This window comes from Aythya ferina (genome assembly GCF_964211825.1).
Source record: "Aythya ferina genome assembly, chromosome: 2".
Classification (NCBI taxonomy): Eukaryota; Metazoa; Chordata; class Aves; order Anseriformes; family Anatidae; genus Aythya; species Aythya ferina.
Window position 1 is genome coordinate 57,065,447 of NC_140297.1, and position 13,558 is coordinate 57,079,004.

Here is a 13,558-nt window from a genome sequence, read left to right on the forward strand (position 1 = left end):
AGAGTAGCACACAAGAAATGCTGTGGGGTAATAGTTCTTCTTCACAAAGGTTTGTAAATCCCTGCATTAAACCACAGAGAAACTACCCTGTAGCTTCTCTGCTGTAATTCCATGTATGGTATAGCAAACATTCACAATGTTTGGGGAACACTGACACCTATGGAACAGGTGTCAGTGGGATCCTGTCAGAAACTGGTTGTAAGGCCAAGCAGTAACTGTGTAGATATCAGGAATAACCTACAGAAAGCAACGCTTCTTTTTTTTTCTTTTTTTTTTTTTTTCCTCTTTTTTTTTTTTTATTTTATTTTCAGGGAAATTGGTATGTGTTTCAGTTTTGCTGTAAAAACATTCTGTGTCAACGTATTGCTAAAGTTAAGGCACACAGTTCCCAGTTCCCTTGGTTTCAATAATGTATGGACTGGTTATGTAGGACATTCTTTAATAACCTTAAGTATCAGTTTATTTAATTTTGGAATATACATTTAAATAAAGAGTTTCACTGCTGAAGTTGAAGGCATCCGTTTATTACTATTTCCAATGGAAAATGTCAATGACAGCTGATGAATTCCTGCAACATACTTCAATAAAGTATGCTGGTGCTAGAAAACTGCTTTGTCAAAGAGAAAAAAAAACATACTGCTGTGCTTTGGCTCTCTTAAGTGTTGCTCGGTGGCTTTTGATGCACGATCACATTAAGACCCTGTGCTTTAAGCCACCAATATCTTTTTCAAAATTCAGGCAGTATGCCTTCATCTTTGGACTTCCCTCTCAGTGTTAGATGCAGTGAACAGTTTGAGTCTTGTAACTTCAGGCTGGCAGCCCTTAAAATTTGCCCACCTCAATAACTGTCTTTTCAAGTGTCATAGAGATCTAGAGTAAAGAGAAATGACAGGACCATTACACTTTTTTTCCTTAGGTGGTCCTCCTGTAATAATATAAGGATGACATAAGGAGCATCTGTTATCTGTTTAGTAACCTGGCATTTTTACACGGATAATATAGGATTGTTTTACTTCTGCAAAAGAAAAGCTTTGTGGTATTTGGTCAAAAACTTCTATTGCTAAATTTATGTTAAATAGAATGGTTTTCTGTCATCTTCCACCTCTTTCCTAATATTTGTAATGCTATTTGCATGTTTATTTATTTATTTGATGTACAGACCATTTAGAAATATCTAGTCTCTGCAAATTTTGTGGTGAGAAGTGCTGAGAAGAGTCTGGGGAGGAAAACTGAGGTGATTTTGTAATGACAGAGAATACACATAGGAGTTTACCCATAGAAAACAATCTTTACTGTTTCCAGTGTTGAGAAACTAGTTGGGATTTTTATTTTTTTGTGTTCATGTTCATGACTGAGAATAATATGCTGTCACAGTTAATCCTTCCTGGGTACATACATGTTATCAGATTGTCCTGTTGTCTCTGTACAGCGCACACTCAGTTCTCCTAACAGTCTGCATTAAACTTATTTCCTCAGTCTTTTATCACTTTAGTTGCCCTCATTGGAGTCTTTCTGATTTATTTTATATTTTGGGTCGAAGCCAGCACTTTTCCACCAGCACCAACTTGACATACAAAATAAATCTTGATGTAACAGAAGCACAGGTACCAGCAGCACCAGAGCAGAGTGTAGAGCTGCAGACCTGGCCCTGCTGAGTTGATATAAAACAGTGCAGTTATTAGTCCCCTGGTTCCTCGCTTGGTAATGCTACTGTTTATGTATTTCAAAACAGCAATCAGCCCTTTTTGCAGCAGTAGCTTCACACTTCATGCTTGTCTGGAGCTAACAGGCTCAGGCTGTATTGGGATCCCTTGATTAAGCCTCAGTGCAGTGAAACACTTCAGGTGTGCTTTGTTGGATTGCAGCCCCAGCCTGCACTTAGGCAACAGTCTCTCTTTCCCTGGTGAAGTGCTTTGAGCATATGTTTTGTTTTTTCCAGTGCTTGCAGTTCAGTTACCTCCTCTGCAGTTTTAACTGCTCATCTTAGTGTCTTAGGCTGTTTAGGCCAAATGGCCCAATCTGGCTGACCACTGCTAGGCACTTAAAGCACTGTTTAAAAGCTAACTAAGTAGACTGACTTTTACTTGAATTTTGTTTCTCCTTGATGTATTTAAAATCAGTAGGACTCAATTACTCTGAACATCAAATCACTTTTTTTGCATACAAAGATTAAGTCTTAAGCCTTGATATTGTCAGTGTGTGGAATTTAGGAAAAACATAAACACATGTTTGGGCTGCATGTTCCGGCTGGGGCACTGAGGAATGAGGACCTCAATAAAGCTAAGGACATGACAAATTCATACATGTGCATTTATTGTTCTTATTCTACCCTACTCTAAAATCTCTTTTCCAAGATGTTGTAACAGACTGCTTTATGATGGCCAAGGAAGTTATCACCATCCACTGAGATAAATCAATGGGCATATGTTTCATCCCGCCTATAGAAATCACACCCCTTAGACTGTCTCATAGCTTCAGTCAAGGGAGACTGAGAAAGTGCTACCAGCAGTTACCACAGCTCAGTTACTGAAAGCCAATCTGGACTGGAACCCGAGTAGAACTTGGCTTTAGCACAACTTCAATTTTTGTTGTGTTCCTGTCATACCAGAGAAGGGAGAAGACCTTAATGGCTTCCCCAGATAGACTGATGAGACTTTTTCTACATAATTCATAAGTGACCTCTACCTTTCTCAGTAAGGATGGTTCCTGTATAAGTTCACAGAGGTAGCTAATTTAAAGCTCTTGTCCTAGGGTACAAGTCTGCCAGACTGGAGCTCAGCAGCAGAATCTGCTGTCTGACATAGTTATTTCCTACAAGAGGTATTGCTCGTTCTGTATAATGTAATCATAATGACTGTCTTAACTGCTTTCTTGGTCAAAACTGTCCACATTTATGTGTGTTTGTGCATATATATATATATATATATAAAATCTAAAATGCAGCATGCACACAAAAGTTTATTTGTTTTATATTGTATGTGTGGTCCAAGTGGGAATGTTGTGTTTTTTGTTGTTTTCACTTGGAGGAATAAATACAGCCTTCCCCTACCCCAAATGTTTTGTCTGGAAGTGCAAATGGATGCTTCCTGAGGCCTGCCTTCTCTTTGAAACATCCAAACTGGATCTCCTGTGAAGGGACATTGTGTCACCTCTTGGTTATTTACCATGGTGCTTCATGGATGGAACAGTCCAGGTTGAATATCTAGCCTGCAGCTGAATGAAGAGACAGAGCTACAGCTTCCTTATGTTTTCTGCTTTCCAGATACTAGTCATAACAATACAGCTTTCTGTAGAAGTGCAAGGCATGGATAGGGCAGAGCTCAAGAGAACCATAGGCTAAGTACTTACTTATAGGATATGCTTTTCTAGGACTATGTACCTTACAATTTATGATCACTTTTTAAGCAAGTAATTAAATCACAAAACATAACTGCAAAGTACGTAAGAATATAATTATATCCATTTAAAGATATGAGAATGGAAACAAAACAAACAAGTAGCCAGTAATCCCCTGGAGAGCCAGAGGACTGAGTTAATTGCCAATTCTGCTGTATGTTAGTCTCTTTCATAATATAGCCTATTCTTTTACAATTGCATTTATTATAGTTAATCCTCATTAGATGAACTTTCTTCAAACTACAGCATTTGAGTGGTGTTTTAATTCATCCTCCTCATCTAACAAGCAAACACTAGATGTATCCTCTTTGTCCTTGGAGATTGTCTCTTCTGAAATTGCTGTTTTTCCCTTGGACAACAACCCCAGGAACACCCTGGTGACAACACATGGCAGTATGCTCCAAAAGAGCGGTGAATGTTTAGTGCTGCTGCCCTGATAAAATGAGTTGTCTGCTCTGGAGTAGTGAAGAGAAAGACTTTGAAAACTATTATTCATGGTGGCAAGTAACCATTCTATTATCTCAAGTGCCTTGTTGCTAGGCATTTGTTGTGTCTTATTTTGGTCATGGCTCAGATATTTTATAATGCAGTACACTGCCTTTAAAGAAGAATCAACGTGCATTGTTTTTCTTTCCTATATCTCTACCCTGCATTTTATAATCCAATTTTATTTTACACATCTGATAAAGCTTTTCCTTCATCTGATAAAAATATTTTATTTTTGTATTTTTTCAGTAAAGATATTTTAGCATCACATCCTTTGTTAGAGGTTTATTTATCCTGAAAAAAAAAAAAAAAAAAAAAAAAAAAAAAGTCTTTAATGGCTAGAGCCTCTAACCAGAAGCTGTTCTTATTTGCATTACTGTAACATCCTCAGGGTCTCTTAAGAGATCTTGTACTGGCCTTCATATTACACACGGATATTATAGGCAAACAGTAAGATGCCATTTACTATTTCTATCCCTGAAGAGTCTTCAACCTTCCTGTTAGTTGCCTGACTCCTACTTTCCTTTCTTCTTCTTTCCCTCTCATCCATATGCAGTTTATTCTTCTTTCTATTTAGATATTTTTCCTCATAGGATTCATCCCTGCTGTGACAGTGTGTGAAAGCAGCAGTTATGTTATTCTGTAACTGTGCAAATATCACAGTCCCAACCTGAAGTACTTACAGCTTAAGATACAGGCTTGCTTCTGGGGCAATTTTATTTAAAGAGGGAATTGTGCCTGGATGTGAATTGAAAACAGTAGAGATAGGCTAGTTTTATATTAGTTTGACTATGAAAACAAATTTTCATCCTCATTCTTACATCTCTTTTTATTTACTTTCTCTTTATAGCCATGTAATAACATATACTTTGAGAAAATGAATTATGTCTTATGTTAGCATTAACAATAAGAGAAATAAATGCAAGCTACACGTTATACAGGTAAACCCTACAAGATATGGCCAGTGGAGGACATTCTGGAATGCAAGTTGTGTTTCAGATGCTGAAAAAGATTGTAAAGTGTTTGGGTTTTTTTGTTTGTTTGTTAGGTTGGTTGGATGTCTTGTTGTTTTTCTTATTTCTCTCAATTCGTTCCAAAGTACCCAAGATGCTTGGGGGGCCTGTTACTCCAAGACAGATTATATGACACAATTACTTTAGTTGACGGAAACACTTGCCTGAAACCATAAGCAAGTCAATTTCATGCAATTGAATTTGTATTTCAAAACCAGACTCCTACATACACGACATAAACATCCTGCCTCTCACATAGGTGGAGGCAGTTAAATGAGGCTCCTAATTCATACTGGGTGGCAGGATGCATGCTGTAATGGGACCCGCTGATGCAGCCTGTACAGTCGCACTCTGTATCTGAGAAAGGGGGGTTCCCAAGAACCTGAGAAAATGGTTAGTGTTGTGTTTTGTTAATGGCTCTGTTGATAATTGTAACATCAGCCAATAAAAGCTGACTTTGGCTTTGCTTCCTAATTTCCATATTTTGACTTTATTTTGCTCTTGTGCTTTTATTATTTGTTCCCCTACTCCAGGGTTTGTTGTTTTTGTTTTGTGGCTTTTTTTTTTTTTTTTAAATGGGACTCATCAAGCAGCTGTTCCTAGTGTGAGTGCTTGATCACCGCTGCTTCTCATTTGCCATGGTCTCCCCAGGACTCACATGTCATCAACACCTGTTTCTTATTCTTTTGAGTGGTGACTAAAAGACACATTAACCAGAACTTTCAATGTAATTCACAAAACAAAATTTCCTATTGCCAAGCCAAACAAAAAAGATCGTCTCTAACTTTGTTTTTTTTTTTTGTTTGTTTGTTTGGTTTGGTTTGGTTTGGGTTTTGTTTTGTTTTGTTTTGTTTTTGTTTTTTGTGTGTGTGTGTGTTTTTTTTCCTTTCCTTTCCATGGTAGGATGGCAGGATTGCTGTCCTTGTTTCAGATCACCTGTCAGCTGCTGTTAACAGCACCCTCCCTTGCCAACCTGTTAGCAATGCACCTATTGGCAAGTTAACAACACACTTCTTCATTGAATATATGTAAAAGGTTTGTACCTTGAAACTGAATGTGAGTGTAACCTTTTGGCCCTTAATTGCCTTTTCATATTCCTTCCTAAAATGAAGAAAAACTAAACCTTCCTCTGATTTTGCCCATAGCTTCAGCCTGTGGTTTTCTCTGTAAAACTGCAGTCTAGTTTGTGAGCTAGATTTAAGTCTTACAACTCACACTGTGTTAGTCCTCCTCCGAAGTGTCATTTCCATCTATGTAAGTCAGTCTTTATTAATGTTATTATTATTACTGTAGTTGCAGGAGTGTTTGTTATTCTAGATATAAAATATGTTATTGAGACTGAATTCACTCCCTGAGAAGTTTATTTTGGCAGAGCTTTTTTGGTGGGCAGTAAGGAAAACTGAGACTTTTATGGTGTTGGAAAGCTTTGATAAGATGTTTAAAGAACTTCACGGAAGATGATACTAAATCTAAAAAAAAACTCTATTTTTAATAGGCAGAAAATGCAATTAACCATCTTTCCCTGGAGTAGTAATATAGCAGGTTCCAGCAGGTGTGTTACTCTTGCAATATCAAAATAAAAAGTCAAGTCAGCCTTTCACTATAAAAATAAGTGAAATGCAGAGCAGATGTTGTAATAACCATTAATTTACATTCACCAACTATATTTGTTGTGGAAGTAGATGAGGGCACTGGAAAAACAAGTTATTTTTGTCTCTTCCATGCAATATCATAAGAAAACTACTGCAATGTATTTAAGAGAGCTATGAATACATATTGGCCAAATTTATCTCTGCTATAACCCTGCAGAAATGTAGAATGAATTTAGTCCTAAATTCCACTTTGTGAGAAAGGAAGGATAAAATTAGAGGAGTTCATTGAACATCACCTGAAGTTTTAACAAACCTGGTACTGAACCAACTTGAAAAATACTTCACAAGGAAAGTAGAATAATATGCAGACCTTACCTAAAATTTTACTTTAATTCAGAATCAACCAGAAGCAGTTTTCAATGACTTGTGTAATAACGTGGTTATGCAAGTTGATAGGGAAGTATCACTTGGGTACTGATGTTTGTAAGACTTCTATGCTTAGTGCTAAGATTTTCATACAAATTTAGCAATACATGCTTGTTCCTGTAGAGCCCAAAATAGGCAAGGGCATATGTGGCTTCTGGGGGTCAGATTTAATAAATTCTGCTATAGTTCAGCTTTAGTGTGGTATTTGTTTATTTTTACAGGTGAATGCAAGAAGTTCAACCAGCCTTGTTTATTTGAATTGTTGAATGTCTTTACTCCAAAGAATATCATTCAACCCATTAAATACTTTAAATAATTTGTCCTTAAGCTCATAGTACTCATGTCACCTTTGTCTTTACTATAATATTAAACAGCACTTTTTACTAATGGCATAGTACAAGTGAAATCATTTCAGAATGATTCCTGGTTCCATTTTTTCATGAAATGCTTGTATTAAACCAGAGACTTCTCTGCAGTTGTCTTTTTATGTTGAGACTACAATCTAACAGACCTCAGTTCCAATAAAATCAAGACGAAAGTCTTTTTTCCTCTGGTTGTTACACATGGCGGGTGCTTATGATGTTTTACCTATTCTTGCCTGTATTACAAATCAGATTTTATTTTTATTTTTTGAAAATGCTGTTATACTTCTGCCTCAGTTTTGAATGGAACCTTGATTAATGTCTTGTGCTGGTGACTTGCTATAAAGGTGCAAAACATCAGTGGGGTTGTTTCAGCCTGGCTAAAAAGCCAAACTCTTATGGGTTTCCAGCTAAAAAATAATAATAATAATAATAAAAAAGATTTTTTTAAAAAATGTAAGAGGTTCACTTTAGGAGAAAAATTTGCCGAGGTTTTTGTGATGTTATTGTTGAAAAAAACAGATTCTTTCAGATTTTTCAGAGAAAACAATTGGGCAAATTCAGTAAGGATTTGCTGGTGGATTCGATTTGATATGCAAAGAAAAAACATCATGTCTGAAATCTATTTTTCAACTGGAAGTGATAACCATTTTGCTGTGTTGCATCCTTCTTCAGTAAGAGAGCCAGTGCTTAGAAGTTTCATGCTGAGCAGTCTTGGGCAAGGCAAGATGACTGGTCAGGGGGTTTCAGCAATTCCCTTCCAGCAATCACACAAAGGACTGGGGGGGGGGGGGGGGGAAGGGGGGAGAGAGGTGGGAAGGCAGAGGGGATTCTAAAATGAAATGAGAGAAGGGCAGGAAGACAATGTTTGGAGCTGCTTTGGGGAAAGAGAGACACTGTATAACAAAGACAGGGCAATAAAGGGAGAGAATAGCATAGCAGTCATGTATGTGTCAATTTTCAGTGCATGTTAGTATGGTTCTGGCTTTAACCCTGACATGGAGGGATATTCACAGACTGGCTGTGGTGATTTAACATTGCCAGCTGCTTTCCCTGAATTCCCACTATAATCAGTGGAAAGAAAATATTTCTCTGGAGAGCAATTCGGAAAAGGAGCCTAATTTAGTTGTGCAGAATTGGTCTCTGGAGAAGTCCTACTTCTCTCCATTGACTATAGAGGACATCTAAATTTGGTCTTAATGATAGATGGTGTGACTAGTTCCTTCTCTTCCCCAGCTTCCTGCTCTGATTTTAAAGGACCAGAGTAACTGGACCATGTGATGTTTCTTCTCAAAATGCACGCAAGGGAATGCATTTTAGAGGCCAGACTCAAAGTGCCTGGATGTTTCAACCCAACAGATTTAAAAGACAAGGGATCCAAAAGCTGAATCTCTATTAGCCAACTGGTAATGGACTACAAAGAGGATATTTTAACAGGGGCTATAAAAAGAAGTGCAGTATTGATCTTGAGTAGCTACATGGGGTAGAAATTGGGAAAAATAACACATGCCACATTGTAGACAGGTATTCAATATCCAAATTGATTTCTGGAAGTAAAAATCCAACTTTAATTGCATCGAGTAGAAAAAAACAGAATGGTGCGTCCAAGGAAATGATGCTTCAACAGAAGTTATGCCTATGTTAACCAGCAACACAGCATAAAATGAATAATCCTGCAGAATGAAAGATCTGGTGCTGTGCACCTAACATCCACTGTGCTTGGTTCAGGATGTGCGGTTGTGGGGGGGTAAGAAGGGTTGTTCTTTGGACTGCTTTCAGTCTGGTCCTGAGGACTGGAGCACTTTGTGGCTGGGTGCATTTGGTGCTCTGCTGGAATACATTTCCTGATTTATTTCTGTCCCTAAATTCAAATCATGTCATGCACACTGAGGAAGGTCCACAAGGTGAATCACAAGGCAGTAAATGGTGATGATTGTAAGACGCACCTCAAAAGTACTGTCCTGAACCAAATCAAAATGCTAATGCATACCTGCCCAAATACAGCTTAAAGAGGCAGACAGTTCTTGTAAACTTCCTGGATATAATTCATACAGTTTAGTAGAGTTCCTTGAATATTTTTTTATCCATTTTGTTAAACTGGAAAAGGCTTCACAGCTCTTGTTTTTTTTTTTTTTTTTTTTTTTTTGTTTGTTTGTTTGTTTGTTTTTTCTATTTTTCCTATTTTCCTAAGAACTACGACATAAACATTTCCTATGTCTGTGTCTTTAAACTCCTGTAGGAGCTCACCCTTACCTATACTTCAGAACATCACAGCCCAGTACTTCATCCTCTTACATCCCAAAGGTCAGTTACTGCTGCACACCAGGGATGAGAGGTGTTACCCCACTGATTTAGCAGTATTTTGTATGTTCATTGGGCAGAAATAAGAAAGTACTCAGAGCTGTAAGACATTTGAGTGAAACACACCTATCTTTCAAAGAGCAAGAAAAGGAAGAAAGGTGACAACTATTTTTAGTAAAGAATCAAGCTTTCTGCACTGTGACTCTTACTGCTGGGAAGTAGAGGAGAGTTACTGTTCTGATAATGGCTGCAAAGCTTCAGCCAGTGCTGAGGTGTTTCATGAACTCTGAACTAAAATTCTAATTCTTGCATGCATTAGTTACCTCAAAGGGATTTCAACAGGCAATCTACTGTTTCCATTCCAAAGAATCAATTTTCTATTTTTATTATTTATATTTTTATTTTATATTTTTGTCCTTTTGTTCTCATTTTTCTCTCACTTTATTTTTTTTCTTTATTCTTAGTTACTTTTATCATTTTTACAAGCACAGTAAAGCCTGCCAGGCTTCAGAGAAAAACTAATGTAGCCATGCTCCACTAGCAGCTGAACAATCACATCTTGAAATGTCCAATGTCCCTAGCTAGAATGAATGATGAAACAAATACTAAATAACTAAAATGCTTGTATGTATTTCCTGTTATCACACATGTAGAGCACTATAGCTTAATGACACATATGCTTTAAACTTCACATTAACTTTGTGCATTTATACTTTGTAAACCTGAGCCTGAGGTATATAATGGTTCTTGATGTCTTCTTGTGACAGCAGTGTTGGTAGCAGGCAATGTTTCTTCTGGTTTGGGATTTCCATGTCCCAAAATTTGGGGTTCTGGGATGTGTTCTGATGAACGCAGATGATCACTGAATTCCTTATGATCTGGCAGCCTATTGATTTTCTTTCATTAGATTATTTACTATAATCACAGGCAAGGTAACAAGAGTGGGAGAGAGAATCAGGGGATAAAACTACACTGCTGATGGCATTTATTTCATGCTGAAAAATTACAAAAGCTCTGCATTGACTCAGGCTGTGTGGGGAGGGTTGTGATAGAAATGCAGAGAGCAGATTTTTTTTTATTATTATTTTATAGCACTTTAACTTCAAATAAACTACATTTTTAAAATAATTATAATAAATACAATCATATTTAACAGTAATGACTTTTCAGGTGAGAGAGGCCTCTATGAAGAAATCTACCCCAAAATTTCCTTTAAGCTATGTGCCATTTCATGTCATTTCAAAAAATTAGACCAAGCCAACAGTAGATCCAAGCATGAGGACCTTAGTAGGTATGTCATATGTACTCCCTTTTAATTGTTTTTTCTTCCTTAGCAGCATGAAGTGTACCTTTTTACCTTCAGAATGCCCTCTAGGTTAAACTTTCTAAGCAAACACCAAGTATGTACAAGGAAAGAATCGCATATGGGTTATATGATCTAATGGTTAGCTTTACGTTTTAGAGGTAAGTGCTTTTTTACTAGATGAAATTTTGAAAAAGCTGTGTTTACAAAGAAAACTTGAAAGGTTCTGACACATATGTGTAATTTGAATCTGTAGCCAGTGCAAATGTAATGCTCTCTAAGCAGAAACAGTTCTCATCCTGTATCTGTGGCTTGGCCATGTTCTTTGAGAGTACTGTGTTTGCCAGAGTGCAGTAATGCAGTCAGTCAGGGACACTGGTTGAATGCCAAGCTCTGAGAACCACAAAAGAGCAATTCACAAAGAAGAGCGTTTTTGTGTTGAATTTTGTATTTTAAATATGTCCTACAGCCTTTTTGAAAAATGATGGATTATTTGGTTTTGGGGGTAGCAATTTTCACCTGTCACGGTTTTGGCTGGGATAGAGTTAATTTTCTTCAGAGAAGCTCATACAGTGTTGTTTTGGGGGATTTTTGATTAACATAATATTGATGACACACTGATGTTTTAATTGCTGCACAGCAGCTTTAAGAGGACTTTTCTGCTTCTTGTGCTGCCCTGCCAGCAAGGATGCTGGGGGTGCACAGGAGCTGGGAGGGGATGCAGCCAGGACAGCTGACCTAAAATGACCAAAGAGATATCCCACACCATATGGCATCATGCTCAGCAATAAAACTGGAGTAAAGAAGGAGGAACTATTACACATGATGAGCCCTGCTTTCCTGGAAGTGGCTGAACACCTGTCTGCCGATGGGAAGGAGCGAATAAATTCCTGGTTTGTTTTGCTTGCATGTGCAGCTTTTGCTTTACCTAGTGAACTGTTTTTATCTCAACTCATAAATTCTCGCACATTTACCTTTCAGATTCTATCCCCGATCCTACCTTGGGAAAGTGAAGAATGGCTGCATGGCACATAGCTGCCTGCTAGCTTAAACCACACCACCACCATCAGTACTGGATCGCTGCCCCACCTCCTGCTACTAGCTGCCTGCACGGCGGATGAAGAGATGCCCATGGGGCAATCACAACTTAGTATTTCCCAAAGTTTTTGCGCTTCTTCCCCTCCTTGTGGGCATGTCAAGGTGGAATACAGCTGCTGTAACATGCAGCAGAATACACAAAATAAGAAATCAAGTCTGTTTCTAGGTTGTCAGTTCATGGAGCTGCTTCAGTTTAGCAAGCACATAACCTCACTGGCATACCAGTTGTATTTGAAAAAACAATGTCATCTGTCACACTCAGTGTTATGGACATAAAATGTAATCATTGCTACAGGTAGGAACTTGGACTTAGATCTTTGATTTATTTATGTCATTTTTCACAAAAATATGATAAATTGAGGCACACATCTTCGTAAGAAATCTGATGGCCAGATGAGAAACAATAATGGAAAAAAGACCAGAGTGGTTAAGATTTCTTTTGAAGAGACTTCTGGTTACATTTTTCTGTCTGTAAAAATTATTGATGGTTTAATTTGTAATTCTTTTTATGCCAACCTAATTTTCATTAACTTGAAAATTTTATGATTCAAAAATTACATTTTTATTTTTATATGTGAGTTTTAAAGAGAATTTTTAAAATAAAACTTCAAAGCTTGTGTTAAAGTGAATAATTCCTGCCTCAACTTTATCTAGCATTGATATTCTTACGTTTACGTAGCCACTGAAATCAGTTTTAACACAATCAAATAATTCTAGCTGCTATGATTTGTTATTGGTATATTTTCTAGAGTTAATCTGAAGAGTCATAGAGGTGACACAGTCATGAAACCCCTCTGCCATATCTGCTTGTGTAGTTACCACAAATGGTAGTGCAATGACAGATGGGAAATTTTCAGAAAGTTTTCATGCAAGTGTAGCTTGAATGTGTGCTGCTTCATGAGTTGCAAAATGGAAATACTCTGCTGAACGTGCCTTCAGTTCAATACATTAAAAAAAAAAAAAAAAAAGTCATTCCCAGGAATTATTTACAGTTTGCATATAAAAAGTGTCATTTGGAAACACGGCATCATAATGAGAAGTTCTAAATATATGGATATTTTTTCATCGAAAAAGGTAAACTATTCAATTCCTCCATGGAGGAGACAGAATCTGAATGATTAAAGGATCTTCTTGAAGAGAAAAATAATTGACACTTGCAATTTTCTGTTTGATACGGTTCTGCTCAGAAAAATAAAATGCTGTGATTATGTGTTGCTGAGAATCCTATTTCATAATGCAGACACCATAAATTCAAAGGAAATAAAAAGATTCTGGTAATGTCCATATCCAGTTCCCAGATCATGGCTATGCCACCTGATTGGACAAATTTCTGATTAGAAACCTTTCATTAGGGGGTAATACTCTTTTCTGCACATAAGTTAACTGAAGGGGCTCTGTACATCAGGGTAGACATTCTCTAAAAATCAAAATGTCCCCTTTTTTGTATAGAACCTAGCATGTCCCAACAGTATGAGGATGTCCCCACTTCAAAGAAAAAAACTTCTGTCTTGAGAAAAGATTTTTGAGGGTAATCCAATGTATTTTCCTTAAGGGTACTGTACTCCTGGAGGCGAGTTCACA

General features: G+C 37.3%; 1 long non-coding RNA gene across 1 annotated transcript; it reads left to right on the forward strand.

Annotated features, from left to right (window-relative positions):
- Positions 1-5,963: 5,963 nt before the first annotated feature.
- LOC311430849 lies at positions 5,964-12,504 on the forward strand. The gene is made up of 5 exons (XR_014689060.1): positions 5,964-6,149; positions 8,512-8,681; positions 10,747-10,867; positions 11,563-11,772; positions 11,861-12,504. It is a non-coding gene; the product is annotated as an uncharacterized lncRNA (long non-coding RNA).
- Positions 12,505-13,558: the final 1,054 nt, after the last annotated feature.